This window comes from Cyprinus carpio, chromosome A24 (genome assembly GCF_018340385.1).
Source record: "Cyprinus carpio isolate SPL01 chromosome A24, ASM1834038v1, whole genome shotgun sequence".
Lineage (NCBI taxonomy): Eukaryota > Metazoa > Chordata > Actinopteri > Cypriniformes > Cyprinidae > Cyprinus > Cyprinus carpio.
Window position 1 is genome coordinate 22,260,162 of NC_056595.1, and position 14,128 is coordinate 22,274,289.

The window sequence follows — 14,128 nt, forward strand, 5'->3', positions numbered from 1 at the left end:
CTTTTTTGGTTTTAATTTGGGTTTTTATGTACTTGGGGAATTAAAAGATTTTTTGGGGAAACCAAACCCCTTGGGGAACCCCCTGCCAAAACATCCCGGCAATTTAAAAAAATCAGTAAAACAACATGAAATTAAAAGGGGATTAAAAAAAACCCCCTTTTGTGTTTTTTTTCTGAGACCTTTTTATGTTTTTTTAAAGGACCATTTACCCCTTGAAAACCCAAATTTGGGAAAAATTTTTTAAAGGGCTATATTTTTTTTAAATATTTTTGAATAGGAAAAAAGTTCCCAAATAAAGGGGGAAAAATTTTTTGGGGGCCGGTTAAAAAGGTTTTTTTTTTAGATTTTAAAAAAATTTTTTCAGAAAAAAAAGGGAGAAAAAATTTAAAAAAAGGTCAGTAAAAAAAAATTTTATGTTTAAAAAAAATGCTAAAAAATTTTTTCATTTTTTTCAAAGGGAAAATAAAAAAAATTTTCAAATTTCCCCAAAAAAATTTGAAAACAGGGAAAAAAAAATTCAGCAAATCATCATATTTGGGAAGGGTTTTGAAGAAACATTTTGACCAAATTTAAGGGCGGGGTAAAGGGTGTTGGGAAAATTTTTTAGGGTTGATTTACCCGAAAAAAATTACTTTTAAAAAAAAATGTTTTTCAAAAGAAAAAAACCGGTTTTTTTAAATTGTTAAATTAAAATTTCACCAAAATTAGTTTTTATTTGGGGGCCGGGCTTTTAAAAAAAAAAAAAACAATGAAACCCAAAAACCCCCAGATTTTGACAACTAAGGACGTATTTTTTTTTTTGTGAAAAAAAAATTAATAATAAAATATGGGAATTAATTACCAAAATTATTACATTTATAAAACAAAATCATTCCAAGGACCCAGGGCGTACTTAAAAATTCTGAAATTAAATTACCCAATTGTTGAAAAAATTGGTGGACATACTCTTTTGCACTGCAAAAAACTACCAAAATAATCTGGTTGTGAATCATGTATGAACACTCGTATAACAACACACTCTTAAAAAACAATTGAAACTTCAAAAAATAGTTTTCCGATGTTTATTTTTATCAAATTGAAAAACAGAAAAACTGATTCAGAAAAATGCTGTATCAACAATTAAAAAAGTTCCCAGTGAGCAAAAGGAAAAAACAAAACAGAGATTAAGAAAAAACAGAAAAAATACACACAAGTTTCAGAAAACCAGGGACTCTTAAAGGGGGGCATTAGTAACATTTGTAGCCTGATAAAGACCAGACACAAAACCCAAAGGGGGGAGCTCCTTAAACACTTAATCTTACTGATCAAGGAGAACTCTAATGTTAAATTAGGCAAAAAACAAAAAACACAAAAAAAATAATTATTATGGGCATAAACATCATTCTGGGCATTGGTGCCTCGTTTTCAAACTAAATTCCGGAGTTAACAAAAAGAAGAAAGATTTATCCAGGCATAGGAAAAAAAAAATGAAATCAATGTAAACATTTTCTTTTTATTAATACACCCAATTTAGTCCCAGGACTATTGTTTATTTTTTCCCAACACCAATTCAAAAACTCTGTAAAAAAATTTTGTTAAAAAACAAATTTAAAACAAGGTGCCAATTATAAGATTTTGTGGTTTTACTGAGGGAAAGTATAGATCTCTTTAGTTTCAAAAAAAACATATTTGGTGTTTGTTTCGTCAAAATAATTGAAAAATTGCCCTTCATTTACAAATATGCCTCCAAAAAAAATTGGGGTGTCAGTAGCCCAGGATTAATCATGGTGGGCGACGGCGGGAGGGGCCTGTCTTCGGGGGAGGGGGTTGGACGGTCTGCGGTAGTCGTCCGGTTTTGGAGCCCCCGAAGAAAAGGTGGGGGGGAAAATTATTCGGAGGGTTCTTAGAGGTCTGGCAACCCCAAGCGCAAATCCAAATGAACGTTACTGCAGGGTAAAATCTATTAAATGACAACGATAAAAACCAAAACATTTATACCAACAAAAATGCTTTTAAAAAAACAAAACTAGGGTTTATATAAAAATAAAAGAACTCTTTAAATAAATATACTTCAAAGTATAGATAAGGATAAACAAGAAAAACAAAAAATGACTGCTTAAATAAATTTAATAATAATATAAAAAAATCATATGGAAATATTAAAAAAAGGCATTGGTGTGTGTTGGGTGTGTGGGTGGTGGGTGTGTGTGTGTAAACATCGTGTGGTGTGTGTGTGTGTGTATATATACTTTTGAACAGCCAACTTTCACTCAGCAAAACATTTTTTTTCCGATTTGTTTAGTAATAAAGGGGGAAGTTACTAAAAATAAAACAAACTAACAACGGGGGAGTAAAGAGGTGAAATCATTTTTGTAAACAATGGTAATATAAGATAGTAATTTATATGAAAAAAAACTAAAAACTGAAAACAAACTAAAAGAAAAACAGGAAAATATAACAAAAAAAAAAATGTAAAATTAGTAAACACAAAAACACTTAGATTCAGTAACTAATTGATGCTTAAAATTAGATAAAAAAACCCACACATACACAAAGATTTTTTAAAACTCATTTTACCGGAGAGGGGAAGAGAAAATTATAATATTTGTGGAGTGTAGTTATACACAATTCTATGCGTGTTGTGTGGTGTGTTATGTGTGTGTGTGTGATGGTTGAGTGTTTTTTTTTTTTTTTTTTTTTTTTTTTTTTTTAGTTTGTTACATTGTTTTTTTATTTTTTTTTTTTTTTTTTTTATTATTTTTCCAACCCCTTTATATTTTATGTTTTTTTTGTTGTTTTTTGTTTATTTTAAATTTGTTTTTTAATTTTTAAATTATATTTAGGTATGTAATTGTTTGGTTTTTGTTGTTTTTGTTGGTTGCAAAGCGTATTATAAAATTTTGTTATTTTTGTTATGTTTTTTTTGTGGTATTTTTTGTTTGTAGTTTTATGTTTTTTTTTTATTTTTTTTGTATTAATTTTTTTTTTTTATAATCTAAAGTTTTTTTAAGTTTTTTTTTTTTTTTTATTGTTTTTTTTTGCTTTGTAGTTTTTTTTTTTTGGTTTGTGTTAAAAATTTTTTTTATTTTTAGGGTTTTTTTTTGTTTTTTTTTTTTTTTTTTTTTTTTTGATTGAGTGTTTTGGGTTTTGTGTTTTCGGTGTTTTTTTTGTGCGTGGGTAGGTTTTGTAATTTTTTTTTGTTTTGTTTTTTTTTTTTTTGTTTTTTGTGTTTTTAGTTTTTTATTTTTTTTGTTATTATGTTGGCAACAAGGCTGCCCAAATTTTTTTTTTTTTGTTGTTCCAGGCACTGTCTAGCACGTTTTTTTTGGTTTACAGTTTTTTTTTTTTTAAATTTTTGGTTATGGTTTTAGAGGCTTTGTTTTTTTTTGGAGGGTATTTTTCGTGTTTTGCTTGGTGTTCAACCGTGTTTTTTTTTTTTATGTTTTTTTTTTGGCCAATTTGTTTTTTTTTTGTTATTTGTTTTTGCCGGATTTTTTTTTTTAGGTTTTTCAACACGGCCAAAATGTTAATTTTTTTTTACATGATTTTTATTTGAACCGTTTTTCGTAGTGACAAAGGGTAGTACCCCCCCCCCCACACACAGTTTTTGTGGTTTTATTTTTTTTTTACAAAGAAAGGTAGAAAGACAGGTGTTTGTCTTTTTGGTTTTTTTTGTTTTTTGTAACAATAAAAATTGGTTTTATGTTTGATATTTTGTGTGTTTGTTTTGTTTTGTATATTTTTTTTATTTTTGGTTATTTTGAAGGTTAATTAGTTTATATAATTGTGTTGTTAAAAAGTTTGTTTTTTCGTGTTTTTTGTGTGTTTTTTTATTCGTGTTTTTTTTGTGTGTTTCTTTTTATTTAGTTGGCTATGTATGAGGTTTGGTATGGTCTGTTAGCGTTTTTTTTTGTTTTTGTTATTTTATTTCGTTTTTTTTTTTTTTTTTTTTTTGTTTTCCGGTTAAATTTTATTTTTTTTTTTTCGTTTTTTGTAATTTTTGGGGTATTTATGTTGACATGTGGTTTTATGGTGTTTTGTTTTTGTTGTAATTTTTTTTTTGGGTGCACAACGATTGTTTGCAAGTTTTAAATTAGTTACTTTTAATTTAAGTATTTTTTTAATTTTTTATTTTTTTTTTGGTTTGTTTTTTTATTTCTCATCAGTGAACGGGCTTGTTGTTGTCCTTGTCTTTTTGAGGTGTCTTGTGAATTTAATTTGTTGTTTCCATGTTGGGAAGTTCATCAAGGAAACATTTGGGACTTTTTTTAACACTTCAGATGGATGTGTTAATAAATTGTCTTTTTTTACATTAGTGATGTTTTTAAGCCTGCGGTGGACAACAAAAAACTGAAGGCTGGGTAGGTCATCAGGTCAGCGTTTCACTTAATATTAGCAGAAAGCCCAACGTTTTTTCAGAAACAAGCCCAAAAAAAAACTCCACACATAAATCAAAACATTGAACACTGTTGTTGGTTTGAACAACTTTCATTGTGACCTAAAAAAAGCTGTTTGCAAAACTTTGGTTTGTTGAGAAGGACAAGGAGCTGTGCGTTGATTTGCAGGGATAAAACGTAACGGAGGTTCAAAAACACGGCCAGCTTGATTGGCCATGCTGGTTCAGACGGCGGTCAGAGCGCTGAGGGGTTTTTCAGTTTAAAAATAAGCTTGAGTTTTTTCCTGTTCCTTTCTTTCCTGCCACAAAACAAACTTCAGTTTTACTCTTCTAGGAATATGAAAGCAGCACATTTAAAGCACACATATATGAAGTGAAACCTTGAGGGAGTGCAGCGTCTCCAGTACAGTATTATACTCGGCCGTGTTGGTCTGCTGAAGGTAGTTGTATTCCTGCCAAGGGTTCTTTTGGCTCCGCCTCTCAGCCACGCCCTCTTGTAACCCGGTCAGACTTCTGGGGTTAAACCCCTCCCACAGGAAACGCCCCGCCCTCCCCAAGATCCTGCCAATCACAATGAAGACCATGTTATATGACAGGAAAAACTTCATAATTATACATTATTTAAATGATTATATAATTTGTATAAAATTATTTACTTACGCAAACACACACACACATAGACAACTGTTATTTTGTTATTATTCACAAACTATTATTATAGTTTTTTGTTAAGATTTTGAATTAGTTTATATATATATATATGTTGTAGATTGGTATATAATATATTTATTATAGTTATTTTTTTCTTTTTTTTTGCATTTAAAGGGATTTGTTAGCGTAAGTAAAATAAGTATATATAAAATTATTTTTTTACATTTACCAACTTTTTTTTTTAAGTCTATATATATAAATAAATAAATATCATACTTAGATATTGAATAATATATATTATATGTATAATATATATTATATATATAGTATATTAGATTGTGCAAATGATTAATCACGAGTAATCACATCCAAAATAAAAGTTTTGTTTACATAATATATGTGGTGTGTAAGTAGGGTATATTTATTATGTATATATTAAAATACACAACACATAAATTATATATTTCGCAAAAATATTTACATGTATATACATTTATATATTTATATTCTTAGTATTTTTATTTTATATGGATAAATATAAATTAATTTTTAATATAAAACCATAACATATTCTTCTTAAATATATATTTTGCATGTGTTTGTATTTAATATTATACTTTGATAAATATACACAGGTATTTACACACATATATTTGTAAACAAAACTTTTTATTTTGGATGTGTGATTAATCGTGATTACGTCATTTGACAGCCCTAATATATATATTTATATTTAAATTAAGTTTTTTTTTCTTTAGTACTTCCACTTTAAGCATTTTAACAAAAGATGGGAAATGTAAAAAAAAAAAAAAAGTTTATTTTAGTTAATTACATTTGTTTTAGTTGATGATAATAACCCTGATACACACACACACACACACACACCACACACACACACCACACACATATATAATATATATATATATATAGTAGAGAGAGAGAGAGAGAGAGAGAGAGAGGTGTGTGTGTAAATTATCATTAGTATATACAATTAATAATATAATTTCATATTTTTATATTTTAGTATATATCTATATATATATATATAATATATATATATATATATTATATATATAATAATTTAATGATGTTTATATAATGATTATATAAATTCATTTTTTCATATATAATTTTATACATTAATAATATTTCATATTAATTATATAAGTATAACAGCCATATTAAAGGTATATTTAATAATTTAAGTGAAGACAATTTAATAAAGCAGATTTGTACTTTAACACATCTTACTTGTTTGAAAGCTGCTGTTCAAATGCTCCACACTGTCTGAGGAGCTCTCCACAGGTTGCAATGATTCTAGAAGAAAGAACAAACTGATTATTTATATACTTTTATTTAACTGTACAATCCTTCCTTAAACTTAAAACTTTGCACTTACACTAATCACATATAAACAACACACACCCACCTGATAGAGTTCTGGAAAGCAGTCCAATCCTCAGTGAACACCTCAGATGTGGGCGTGTCCTCCAACTTATACTTCTTCCTGATTGATTGAAGTGTGACAGAAAAAAGTCTGGAACCCGACGTTACCCTGAGAGACTAGAGAGAACAAGAGAGAATCCGCTAGAGAGCGCAGCTGACCTGTGTTTGTCTCTGTGTGTGAGCGTTATAGTAAAATGTGTGTGTTGAAATATCATAACTTGCTGAAAAGCCCTCGCAGGGCTTTGATGAGCACAACACACGCCCCGAGTCCATCCGTGAACTTCACACAGCGATCAACGGCAGCAGCCGCCAAACCAAACACCTTCTGAACCGAGTGTGTGAGCTCGAGCACACAGTCCAGAACCTCACCGTGCTCCTAAAACACACACAATGAATAAAAGATGCATAAAAATATATTTATACAATAAAACTCTTTTTGTGAATATGTATCTTTAATTACACACTCTTATCAGCATCTATTAAAGTAGTTAGTTCAGTAACTGCACAGACAGATTCAGTGAGCAATAGGTTAAATTGATTCAGTCTGAGAATGATTCACTAAAAAGAATCGCTCATAAGAGTCACTTGTTTGCAAATCAGACAACATGCAGTCGATAATTACAATAATGTGTTTCTCAGTATCCTGCCTTTTTATGCCTCGCCTCATTTAGTTTAGACCAGAAACTGAATGTATTTGGAGGCCGAAGGTTTATATTTTGTGTACTGGTGCAAGATCACTCACCAGAGGAACAGCACTGAGTTGGATCAGTAAGTTTGTCTCCTCTAGGTCTCCGTACTGTAAACTGGAATCGTATTTTTAGTGATAATTTCGTATAAGGGGAATAAACAACACTGGTTTAATGATACCAGCTCTGCCACCTTCAAGAGGTTACACTCGCCTGAAACACACACATAAAGACAAGAACATGAGAAAAATCTCACATATATTCACAACATGTTTTTAACTAACTTTTAATTATTTAATAATGTGTATTTATTTGTTATAACTTATTCTATATTGTATTTTTTGATAAATACACAAGTAAATTATACATATTTTTAAGAAAAATGTAATGCATTTTTTAAATAAAATAAATGACCATCTGTCAAAATTCTCATAATAATTAAGCAAACTAATCAATTAAGCACATTTCTCCCCAAATTCTCCTCAATATGTGAAAAAATAACTCTCATTACTGTAAATATGTACTTTTACAATTATTTTCTACAAAGGAAATCTTATAACATAAATGTTTAGCATTTTTTTTGCATTAGAATAATGAGATTTTTTTTTTGCAATGCGGTAAGCTACTGAGAATAGAAGTAATGTGCTTAATTATCCTAAAAGTAATGTCATATTGCATTTTTATATATTTATATGTATTTATACATTTATATGTATTTATGTATGTATATATATATATATATATATATATATTATCTTATATGTATATAGTGTTTTTTAGTATCTTCATCAAATTACATTTACAAAAGTGATTTTGTATACATAAAAAGCATATTAAATGCAAATAAGGTGTCTACTTTAATATTCCAAATAACTTTAGTGAAAATAAAATGTGAAATTAAACAAAAAAAAAACTCATTCTGACCTGTACTTATTAAAATATATAAAATAATAAGTGATCATACTAAATATTTTATTATATTTTACATGATTAAAACGTATTGCTGACAAATGGGTAAAACCTAGTGGTTTGAAGGATAGTGGCAACGGTTGGTAAAGATTTGAATTGAAGGTTGCACTGTGTCTTTTAATGCCATCTAATGATTCATGTTCTAAATATGCCTGATGGGATTTTTTGGTGTATATACACACACACACACACACACACACACACACACACACACACACCGAGCTGCGGCTGCATTGCTGCCTCCAGGCTGCGACTGAAGTTCGCCGCCGTCTGATGGAGCTCCAACAGCACGTCCAGACGACTGTCACCTGAGCAACGCTTCAATGCCACAGCAATGCAGTCTGGGATAGACGGCACCATCGCCCCCAACGTCTGGATCATCAGCACTGTGAGCACTTCACAGGGGTTTCTAAAGACCTGCGCACACATGTACACACGTCTTAGTGTGCGTGACAGTAAAAGCATGAACACTACATTGCGGTGTGGCTGAGAGTGTGTGTACCTGACTGCTCCACTGGAGCTGTGTGTGCCACGTGGACAGAAGAGTGTCGTAAAACTCAGACAGCTGCTGCTTCAGAGGAGCGTCTGACTGACAGATACTTTCCCACACGCTCAACAGTTGTGCCTAATCACACACAAGTTTATTTATTCATTTATTATATAGATTTTTATAATGCCATATCAGCATCAAGGTTATTTTCATGGCGAGAACAAAGTGAGTAACAAAAGGAAAACTGATAATAGACAGCACTTTATTTTACAGTCCTGTTCTGGATGTACATAATATGCACTTATAATTGTGACTACAATAACTGGTTTATAACTAATACTAACCCTGAACCTACACCTAAACCTAACCTTAACCCATGTAGATACCATATACTCCATATACGCGTATTGTACAACAAAAGTGCAACCAAAAACATATTAAACATTCAAGATTAATAAAAGATCAATAATCAATAAAATAAAAGATTAATAAAATACATTCAAGTGATACTTTTTCAAAAACATTTTTACGCTTTTTACGTTAAAAACTGTGCAGTACAGTAATATAGTTCTAATACAGGTAATTCCATGATAACTCGAAAGCAATATTAAAAAAAAAAAGTCTCAAATTAAATTATTGTACCTTGTGGCATTTATAGTAGTAAGCCAGTAACTGTGGCATTCTGTCCATTTCGGTAAAAACTCGCACAAAAAGCTTTGCTTGATCTGAAACAGAATATATAAATATAACATTAACATCTTTACATGTGAAAGCATAACATTCTGTAGGATTTTTTTTTTTTTTTTTTTTTAGTTTCTCACGCTGACCAAAGCTACATTTATTTGATCAAAAATGGGGTAAAACTGTGAAATATTATTACAATTTGAAATAACTGTTTTCTATTTGAATATATTCTATGTTGTTATTTGTTTCTGTGATGTGATTTTTTTTTTTGATGATCATTATGTGAGTCTTCAGTGTCACATGATCTTCAGAAATCATTCTAATATGCAGATTTGCTGCTCAAGAAACATTTCTGATTATTATCAATGTTGCAATTAGTAGTGCTGCTTATTATTTCTGAGAAAACCATGAAACATTTTTTTCAGGATTATTTGATGAATATTAAAAGTTTATTTGTATTTTTTATTTTTTAGGTTTGAGTTGTAAAGTGCACGATCCAAACTTAAATTTTTATAATTCATGAATGAAAACATTTTGTAACATGATATTGATATTGATAATGCAATGTCTGATTTTAAAAATGGGTTTCAAAGGATCAGTTTTTAAGATTTTAAGTTTTCAGGTGATATATAATTTCTGATTATTTCTAAAGTGTGTTAGAGAAAAAGACAACGAAAAATACTTTGTTTTTGACTAAGGTCAGAACTCCTATTATGATGTAGATTTTTGAGGGTGCACTCTTGTCATAAATTAAACTATTACTTTTCCTACATAACTTTTTAACAAAAAACATTGGTAAAATATCTATTTAGGAGTCTTAGACCTTTCCAACGATATATAGTTGGTCATGATTAGATTAGGATTTAATTGTAATATAGTGAAGTAAATTTAGGCGTCCGTATACAGGACGGTGACAGTTAACAGGTTAAAACATTTATTTGAAATCTTTGTAACATTATAGATTCACAGACACTTTCGGTCAATTTAATGCATACTTGCTGAATAAAAGAATTTGAAAAAGAATGTGGTTCCTTTACACATAAACCTGATGTATAGCAGCACCTGTAGCCAGCGAGTTGAACGTGGAGACGATCTGTGTGCTGGTCAGAGCTTCCAGACGGTTCTTCAGAGCCTCCAGCTGAACACACTTCTCACTGTAGTCTGGTGTGTCCACCAGCATCGTCAAACTTCCCTGCATGGCGGTCAGTTTACCGCTGATCACAGCCACGTCCTGCAGACAAACACATTCAGATCAGCATCCACACTCATGTGAAGTGCGTGAAGACAGATGTGCGGCTCGTCACCTGTGTCTTAAAAGTCTCCTCGATGTCGGCACTGAGAGTGCTCCATTTATCAGCTTCCTGTAGCGCTTCGGCTGCTAACTGCATTCGGGACTTCACCTGATCAATCTCCACCAACACCTGCCACACATCAACACACCACACTATATATCCCATATTTGCATAAAGGAAAAATCAGCATGGATTAAAAAAGTGATCTGAATGTGTGTGTGTTTATTGATACCTGCATAGACTGCACTGTGTCCTGTTCAAATCTCTTAATGTCCTCTTTAACCAAAATCATCTGATCCTTCAGGAAAGACGCCTCCTGTTTCAGAGCTTCGATATCCCTCAATACACGCGGCATATTCTGCAGGGCCTGATTGCTGCTCTCTGCACACATACACACAATCAATCACACACAGACCAAACAGAATACGTTATAAGAACTTAATACTTTCATTCAGCAAGAATGCATATCAGAATGATTTCTGAAGGATCACGTGACACTGAAATCTGGAGTAACGATGCTGGAAATTCAGCTTTGCAACACAGGAATACATTTTATTTTCCAATACATTCAAATAGAAACCAGTTATTTTAAATTGTAAAAATATTTCACGATATTACTGTATTTTTGAGCCAGTAAAACCAGCTTTGGTGAGCAGAGGAGACGAACATTCACCCACCAGATGACAATGCAATGACATTCAATCATTAGAAAGAGTTCTCATTCACCTTCTATAGAGTTATTGACCTCTTGAATGAACAGCTGCAGCTTCATGACCAGAGTAGAGGCGTGAGCGTCTGTTTTACCAGGTGCCTCTTTCTGAACCAGTTTAAAAGCTCCATTCACCCAGTCCTTCACATCAAAATCATCCGCCAGGAACTTGGAGAAGTCCATTTTCACGCCTTACGTGACTCTACAGAACCAGACTCACCGTCTCAAAGAGTCCAAACCATCTGCAGAGAATAAAAACGACACGATGAACGTGTTTAGCGGTGTATATGTTGCTCTGTTTACTCAAATGCAATCTCTCCGGCAGACCTTCACCAGTCTATTCCATAATTCTTGCCCACACCAGCCTTAGACACGAACATGAAATACACAGCCCATGAGAAAGATATAATCATGACCACGAGATACAGTTCAAGCAGTGCGATCGCTTCCTCCAGCGTTAACTTAATAGAATAAAACTGATAAACAATTTATGTTTTCAGTGTTTGTCCACTGCTTCCTGGTTGCGTTTGTCCTAATATTGACCGGCGGTGACAAAATACGGCGAAGAATCATTCCGCTTTTGAAGCGTTTACTAGATAAAACGCGTTTTACAGAACTTATTGAAATAGAACAACTGTGTATAGACGTCCCTCTACGGATTTAGACAACTATTATGATTGTTAATGAACATAAATACGTGCATTACAGTGAGTTTATTCAAATAACTTTCGATTTGAGTGACGTGGCTGTGTTGCATCTCGTGTAGTTCGGGTGGGTGACGTAAGTAAAACAAAAAATAAAATAAAATAAAATAAAATAAAATGACAAGTTAAAATGTACATCCTGCTGAATATATTTTAACACGCAAAAATGCCTGTTTAATCTTAATTAGACTCACTGTAGAAATTGAAAACACATACCTGATTACATTTTATATATAAATGTACTAATTATTTGGTGCCTTCACGCAGCTGATTTTATCTATCTATTTATCAGCTCATTGCTGCCTCCTGCTGACACACTATTGAATTACACTCTCGTTTGAGGTCAAATGCTCCAATATCTTCCCTTCAAATCACAGTGCACAATATATGCAGATTATGAGTGTTTTCTTTGCAAACATTTTCTTTCTTTCGGGCTCCTTGGTGTTTACTTATATATCATATTCTCTATGCTTGTTTGCGAAAAAAAAGGCAGACAGACATGTAATTTTATCAGCCTGATAATTTTTCTTTATCTTTTATTGAGCTCCTTTTTTTATTTAATTAAAATTATTTAACATTATTGCTGTGACAAGCATGCAATGCTTTTATTTTGCTTTGCTTTCCATTTAAATTTAGAAGTTCAGTTACTTAGTAGTGTGATTTTGGGTCCTGTTGTGGTCCATATTTTCAAACTGAACAAAGTATGCACTATAGGTGAAATGAAATAACGGCTGTTTTTACTCTCTCAGCTTGTTTTTATTCATTTCAGCATGTTTTGATACTTCCTGTCCTTATCTTCCCCAAAGTTCCTGTAAGGCAACACTCCCAGAACCACATCAGATAATATGTTCATAAACATATCAAAAGAATCAATCGGTTTCTGTTGAAGAGATATTAAGTGTTGACAATATCAGATTGGGTAATTTTCACCCACAACTACACTTAAGAAGAAATGTTCAGTGGAAAATATTGTATTATACATTCATGTTCATACAAAAATGAAGATTTACTCACCCTTAGACCGTCCGAGGTGTAGATGAGTTTCTTTCTTTGGAGATATTTAGCATCACATCACTTGCTCAGCAGTGGATGCTCTGCAGTGAATGGGTGCCGTCAGAATGGGAGTACAAACAGCTGATAAAAACATCACAATAATCCACAACACTCCACTGCATCAGTTAACATCTAGTGAAGTAAAAAGCTGTATATGTAAGAAACAAATAGACATTTTTAACTTCAAACCATCACTTCTTGCCAAAATATGAGTTCATAATCTATAATACCACTTCCTCCAGTGAAAAAGTAGATTTCATGTTGTCCTTTCACATCAAAACCCATCCATATATTTGTTTGAAACTGTTTTGGACTGTTTTCCTTGTAAACTGTGCTGTGCAGATTTCTCTCTTGATTCAGGCAAAACAACATTTTCACTGGAGAAAGCAATATTATGGATAGAGGACTCGTTATTTTGTCTAAAAGCGGTGGTTTGAAGTTAAAAACATCTTAATAATGCATTTGTTTCCTTTAAAAATGCAGCTTTTCACTTCAGAAGATGTTAATTGATGGACTGGAGTGGTGTGGATTATTGTGATGTTTTTATCAGCTGGACTCTCATTCTGACGGCACCCATTCACTGCAAGTGATGCAAAATTCTACATTTCTTTAAATGTTTTCTGATGAAGAAACCAACTCATCTGCATCTTGGATGGACAAAAAATATAATGGAAGTCAATGGGTGCCGAAATGGTTTGGTTACCAACATTCTATAAAATATCTTCTTTTATGTTCCACAGGAGAAAGAAACTCAGGTTTAGAACAACACAAGTAAAAAATAGCAATTATCATTTTTGGCTTTAAGATATTGACAAAATTTGTCTTGTTGATAATGTGTTGGAATATTGCAATATATACACAAATTACAAATATTCAATCACAAATAGACAATCTTACAACTAATATATTCCATATTTAGAGCTTGTTCATTTGTGCACAAACACTGCCGACCCTGTGTAAACCGTCAAATCAAACCAGGTTTTGTTGTTCTTTTCATGTCTCAGTTGCTGATTTTAAGATAAAACCACAAACCAAAGCACATGGCTTGGCACATAATGCCTAAGCATCA

The 14,128-nt window shown here is 31.7% G+C and overlaps 1 pseudogene; it reads right to left on the reverse strand.

The window, feature by feature from the left end:
* Window positions 1-4,630: 4,630 nt before the first annotated feature.
* Window positions 4,631-11,968, reverse strand: LOC109045153 (annotated as a pseudogene).
* Window positions 11,969-14,128: the final 2,160 nt, after the last annotated feature.